We start from the raw sequence: 7340 nt of genomic DNA on the forward strand, positions 1-7340 counted from the left end.
CAAATAAGGATTCAAACCTCCAGGGCCAGTCCTCTAACCACCATGCCCCCTTCATCTGCAGCTGCAGTAACAGGATACCTATGGGCACGAAAGAAGCCCAACCAGCCCCATGTTTCAGTGAACTGGAGAGGCTGCAAAGGGAGCCAGAAATTTGTGGACAGTGAACTTTTGAGCAGTAGGAGCTGGGTAGACCTTGTGATTAGAACCAGAGAAAGGTAGAGGATATAAACTTAAAGACACAGTAAGGAGTTAAGAAAAAAGACACATGCCCTGGCTGGTGTGGCTCAGTGGGTTGAGTGCTGGACTGTGAACCAAAGGGTTGCACGTTCGATTCCCAATTAGGGAACATGCCTGGGTTGCAGGCCAGGTTCCCAGTAGGGGGCACTTGAGAGGCAACCACACATTGATGTTTCTCCTGTTCCCCCCTCTAAAAATAAGTAACTAAATGTTTTTAAAAAGAAAGGAAGCAAAAAGACACAGCCTTGACTGGTATGACTCAATTGGTTGGACATCTTACCAAAAAGTGAAGGGTCATCAGTTCGATTCTTGTTCAGGGAACATTTCTGGGGTGCAGGTCCCATTGCCAGTTGGATGTGTAGGAGAGGCAACTGAATGATGTTTCTCTCACACAGACATTTCTCTCTGTTTTTCTCTTCCTCCCTCCCTCCCTCTCTCTAAAAATAAATAAAATCTTTTTTAAAAAAATATACAAAGACATTCAACAGCCTGCTAGACGATTTTAATGAAAAGGTGAGAGAATCTTACTGCTAGATATAGTGTTAAAAGCTCAGATCAACTTTTGACTCAGGCAGAACTGCTTTCCATGGCATTTTCCTTCTATCTAATGAATAAGAAATGCAGTGATTCATCAGAGATAGACAACAAGCTAAATATCCATAATGCTAAGAATGAAGTGAAAATTATGAAAAATGATTAGGTCAATATCAAAGGAAGACATTTAAAACAAAATGAATTTTTCAAAGACATCCTTGGCTTCAGTGAAGAATTTTTCAGTGAAAAATTCAGTGGAGAATTTTTTTCCAAATCCCTCAAAGAATATTTTTATATTATTTCAACTGTATTAGAATATAAAAAATAATATATTACCCAGCTTATTTTGTGAAATAGATATGATTTTGATAGGATTTAATTTAAAATATGTGTAACTTGACTACAACCAAATAGTGGAATGCAAGAATGTTATATAGAAAACTGACAACAAACATTCACTAGAAAAATGATTAAATAATTATTTCAAAAAATGATGAGAAGGTTATCAGTAAAATTCAACATCTATCTCTGATTTAAATGTTAGAGGAAAAAGCACATAGAAAAATGTAATCATGTTCAGAGAAGAGAGGAAAGGATGTGTTAAGTCTAGAGAACCAACAATAGCAAAGTATAACAAAAGCATGAAATAAAGAAATAAACTAGAAAAAATAAAAGCTTTTTTGGTAAACTACATGATTAAACACCTAAAATATCCAAGAAAGTCAACCAAAGCAAAGCAACAGCAGCAACAACAAAAAGTCCTAGAAGCAAAGAGTTCAAAGTTACAAGGTACAAAATATCAATTTTTTAAAAATCAGCCTGGCTGGTGTAGCTCAGTGGATTGAACACAGGCTGCAAACCAAAGGATTGCTGTTTCGATTCCCAGTCAGGGCACATGCATGGGTTGTGGGCCAGATCCCCAGTGGGGGCCACGTGAGAAGCAGCTATATATTGACGTTTCTCTACCTTTCTTCTCCCTCCCTTCCCCTCTCTCTAAAAATAAATAAATAAAATCTTTAAATATATATATGAGATAATGTCTTAGAAATAAAAGTTTTTAAAAATTAAAAAAAAATCCCTAAATATTAGTGAGATAGAAGATATAGTACAAGGCAATTCTATTTAGAACAGTACCAAAACAAATTACATTCCAGATTTAGCATGTGTGACACATAGTATTTATTAAGGAAAATTTAAAAGTGCAATGAGAATCATAAAAACATGAATAAATGGAGAGCTAAATTCAACTACTGCTTGGGAATATAGAGTGTAGTAAAGATAAAAATAAGTTACTAGAAAGAGTCAGCCCAGAGAGGGACTTCCAGCCAAAATGGAGGTATAGGTAGATACACTTTGCCTCCTCATACAACCAAAAGAAGGACAACAACAAATTTAAAAACAAAAAGTGACCAGAACTGCCAGAAAATTAAACTGTATGGAAGTCTGACAACCAATGAATTAAAGAATGAACATTCATCCAGACTGCTAGGAGGGGCGAAGACAAACAGCCAGGGTGGAGAGGACTCACTGCAAGGCAGCGGCTGGCAGAGCAGGCAGTCCAACATTTGTGTGTGGATGAATCAGGAGGAACAACTGGAGATCGAGACAGACTGTGCAACCCAGGTTTCCAGCGGAGGAAACTAAAGCCTCAAAACCTCTGACTGAAAGAATCTATGGGGGTTGAGGTGGCAGGAGAAACTATCAGCCTCACAGGAGAGTACAGGGTCCTACAATGTACACAAAACAACCCACTCAGGAATCAGAACCAGAAGGGCCCAATTTGCTTGTGGGTACAGGGGAAGTGAGTGAAAGCCAGCTAAGAGCCAAGCAAGTATCATGGTTCCCTCATGGACCCCCTCCCCAACATATAGCGCCACAACACAGCAACCTGGGTTGCCCTGCCCTGGTGAATATATAAGACTCTGCACCTTACTACATAACAGGCTTGCCAAGACAAATAAAATATGGCCCTAAAGAAAGAACAGACCAAAGCTCCAGAAAAAAATACAACAAAGTGATAAAGAGATAGCCAACCTATCAGATGCAGAGTTCAAAACACTGGTAATCAGGATGCTCACAGAAATGGTTGAGAATGGCTGCAAAATAGAGGAAAAAGTGAAGACTATGAAAAGTGAAAGAAAGGAAAATGTACAGGGAACCAACAGAGATGGGAAGGAAACCAGGGTTCAAATCAATGGTCTGGAGCAGAAAGAGGACATAAAAATAAACCAGAACAAGATAAAGAAACAAGAATTCAAAAAAAATTAGGAGAGGCTTAGGAACCTCTGGGACAACTTTAAACATTCCAACATCCAAAATCATAGGGGTGCCAGAAGGAGAAGAGGAAGAGCAAGAAATTGAAAACTTATTTGAAAAAATAATGAAGGAAAACTTCCCCAATCTAGTGAAGGAAATAGACTTCCAGGAAGTCCAGGAAGCTCAGAGAGTCCCAAAGAACTTGGACCCAAGGAAGCACACACCAAGGCACATCATAATTACATTTGCCAAGATGAAAGATGAGGAATCTTAAACGCAGCAAGAGAACAGGAGACAGTTACCTAAAATGAGTTCCCATAAGACTATCAGCTGATTTCTCAAAAGAAACCTTGCAGGCAAGAAGGGGCTGGAAAGAAGTATTCAAAGTCATGAAAGGCAAGGACCTACATCCAAGATTACTCTATCCAGCAAAGCTTTCATTTAGAATGGAAGAGCAGACAAAGTGCTTCTCAGATAAGGTCAACTTAAAGGAGTTTATCATCACCAAGCCCTTATATGAAATGTTAAAGGGACTTATCTAAGAAAAAGAAGATCAAAACTACAAGTGGTAAAATGACAACAAACTCACAATAATCAACAACTGAACCTAAAAAAAACAAAACAAAAATGAACTAAGCAAACAACTAGAACAGGAACACATTCACAGAAATGAAGATCACATGGAAAGTTATCAGCAGGGATGTGGAGTGGGGAGAGTGGGGAAAAAGTTAAAGGGAATAAGAAGCATAAATGGTACATATAGAATAGATAGGGGGAGGTTAAGAATAGTATGGGAAATGGAGAAGCCAAAGAACTTATATGTATGACCCATGAACATGAACTAAGTGAGGGAATGCTGCTGGGGTGGGGGGTACAGGGCAAAGGGGAATAAAAGGAAGAAAAAAATGGGACAACTCTAATAGCATAATCCATAAAGTATATTTTTAAAAAAGAGTCAATCCAATCTGCAGGTAAGAGGGAGACCTGCTGTAGACCCAGATGTCATCTTAGAATCAACTCACACTTGCCCTAAGCTTTAGAGAAGAGCCAGCAGCTTGAATGTGCCATGGATATATGGGGTGAAGCTGAATTGTCTGGCCCCAGGGCAACTGATGAAAGGACAGCTCTCTCCAGGACTAAAGTGCCAGCAAGAACCATTGTTCCTTTTTTGAGCCCTTCCCATACATAGCCTTCAGGCACAGTTGAGTGCCAAATCTGAATTTATACAGATATCTAACAGTGCTAGCCCCACTCTGGTGATTCTGTAAGGCCCTTCCCTACCCAATTCAGAGCTATTCCACTCAAATGGCTAGCTTTGGTGCATGCTGCAGACTTTCCTAACATCCCTGAAAGGTCCACAAAATCCAAACAGTCAGTCAGTTTTGGCATGTCTTGTAACTCTGGCTAAACCATCCTAAGCCAGGTGCTAGTGGCAGCCAGCCTCAGTTCAAAACGTAAACAAACACTCCCAGGTGCCTCCAAACTCAGCAGCTACCAACCACAGCTCACTTTGAAGCTCCTACATGGTGACCCGATGATGGACACACTGAAGCTTCTCCCAAGAGACCCCAGAATCAGCACACACAATGGCTGACTTCAGACCACACCAGAGTACCACTCAATTAGTTCCACAAATGATACACCCAAAGGGTAGACTCAGCAGGCACCAGAGCTCCACCAAATCAAACCCTGATATGAGGTCAGCCCACACATAGCAGCTTGTCCACTATGGTCACAGCGAGTCCTCACAGCTGGTCAGCCTAAAGCATCTACTGACATGCCAACAATAACCAGTCTTCAAATACAACAGGAGGGCACAAACAACCCACACAAAGGACACCTGGCCCAGGTGACCAAGGAGATTGAGCCTCATGTAACTGAACACAGGTCCAGCTGCCTGCTGCTTTGAAAGCCAATACTTGAGACATCAGTGCTGGTAGAAAGGGGTTTTATTTCAGGTTTCAGCAACCTGGAAGATAGGTAACTCATGTCTCAAAGCCCATCTCCACATCTCAGTGCAGGCAAAGGCTTTTTATAAGGAAGGAGAGGGGAAGCAGAGCAAAGAGATCAAGGAAGGGGGGCAGGGGTTAAAATGCTCTCTACTGCAGGTGGGCACAGTTCATTCCAATAAGGCAAGTGATGGGCTCATGTGGTCATCCTGCTTTAGTCATCATGGCTTCATGTTGTTACTAGACAGGGGCCTGGCACTGAGTGGGTCTGCCTAAGGCACCTGTAGTATGTGAGTTCTTGACTTCATGTAGGAAAGATTTCACAATATGAATCCAGACAATTATGGGGATACATTTATTAAAGCTGGGGACACGTAAACAAGAAAGGGCTTTGCATAGAAGAAGCAACAGGGAAAAATAAAAAAGAAGCAACCGGAAAGCCTAGGGTGGGCTGCCTTAGCTCACTGGGAAGTCAGAGATAAGGGGGCTGTAGGGACGGGTTCAGGGGATCAGCCTGGGACAAGCTGCCAATTGCCCATTGCCTTAGAGTTTAGGAGAAGGGTGCCTGTGAGAAAGAAGTGGAAGGGAAAGGGCAGGTTGCTCCCCAGAAGGAGAGTGTGCATGCTGGGTCCTTTGTCTTGAGGCTTTTATCTCTCTCTTGCAGGCAGTACTCTTAGGGGAGGTCTCAGGGCTGGGCTTCAGTAGAATATCCATCAGTTCTACAGTTGTGCCCTTTCAGGATCTTGGTCTCCACTGAATGGTCAATGACGGGGCAGAAGTTCTTTAATCATTGCAGCTGGTCCTGACATGCGCACTTGGTTTTGCTGCTTTTCTGGGCCTAGAGCTAAAATATAACTGAGGCCCAGATGTTATCTCCAGAAAGGTAAGGCCAGGGGAGGAAAGGTTACCCTGGGGATGGGGTCCTTGTTTTCCCAGTTTTTCCCCCTGCCAGGCACTCAGGACCTTCCTTCCCATCATGGTAACCATCTGCATCTGGCTATAAATTGCTAAGCCATTTTGTTCAGCTACCTGTCTCAGTTTGCCTATTGTACTTGCTTGCCAAAGAATTTTCCTAGCTTCCTATTTTCCTGTCTCACTGTCATCCTAGTTTTACATCATCCTGGTTTTATGGTTGAAGGTCAGCAAATTTCCTAGAGCTGGGATGCCTGAAGGGCACAGTCTGTATTTGTTAAAAGTTTGTTCCTAGGATTCTTATACAAAGATGCTGTTTATCTACAAGCTTCATATTAGTCAGTTAGCACTTACAGAGACAATGTTAAAAGAATGGTAAGGTGGGTTATAATTCCCCACTGTAACAATTTCCCACTGTCACATTCATAGGACACCTACACACCTACTTCATAAGACCACTCTGCCAGGATCAGGAGATAAAGCAGATCTACCTGATACATAGAAACAAACACTGAAAGGCTGCCAAAATGAGGAGACAAAGAAATATGTCCTAAATGAAAGAACAGAACAAGACTCCAGAACTAAACAAAATGGAGGCAAGCAATCTATCAGATGCAGAGTTCAAAATAGTGGTTATAAGGATGCTCAATAAACTTAGGGAAGAACAGATGATCTCAGTGAGAACTTCAATAAAGAGATAGGAAAGATAAAAGGGAAATAGAAAACCAAATAAAACAGACAGAAAAGAAGAATACAATTACTTAAATGAAGAATATATTAGATGGAATCAACAGCGGTTTAAACTGGTAAGAACAGATACTACACTTGATCTTAGCCAGAAGGCTGAGAAGCAATCAACAGCAGTTTAGATGAAGCAGAGGATTAAATCAGAGATTTGAAAAATAAGGAATCAGAAAACACCCAATTGAGACAGCAAAAATTTTTTAAATCCAAAAAATAAAGATAGTTTTAGAGACCTCTGGAACAACATTGAATGCAACAATATTCACATCATAAGCATGCCAGCAGAAGAGAGAAAACAAGGGATTGAAAACCTATTTGAAGAAATAATAACTGAAGACTTCCCTAACCTGGCAAAGAAATAGATCTATGGGTCCAAGAAATGCAGAGAGTCCCAAACAAGATGAACCTGTAACTAAAGATGTGAGGAGTGGACATTCTGGGGAGTACCTTCTCCCTGTGATGTAGATGACAAGAGCTCTTTTGAAGAGAAATCTAATAGAATCAAATTTTTAAATGAGAGTACTCTATGATTCAGAAAAAGGAATTGATTCTCCAGATGTTGAAGATTGAAGGCCTAAACATAGCTCTCAATAAGGATGGCACTGAATGTTTTTTTCAATTAAAATAATTTTTATTTTTCAATTACAGTTGATGTATATTATTATATTAGTTCATTCCAGTGATTAACATTACATACTTATTAAGTGA

At 40.6% G+C, this 7340-nt stretch overlaps 1 pseudogene; it reads right to left on the minus strand.

Annotated features, from left to right (window-relative positions):
- Positions 1-6634: 6634 nt before the first annotated feature.
- Positions 6635-6743, minus strand: LOC123820695 (annotated as a pseudogene).
- Positions 6744-7340: the final 597 nt, after the last annotated feature.

Source organism: Phyllostomus hastatus, unplaced genomic scaffold (assembly GCF_019186645.2).
Source record: "Phyllostomus hastatus isolate PE091 unplaced genomic scaffold, TTU_PhHast_1.1 phas_contig_36, whole genome shotgun sequence".
Lineage (NCBI taxonomy): Eukaryota > Metazoa > Chordata > Mammalia > Chiroptera > Phyllostomidae > Phyllostomus > Phyllostomus hastatus.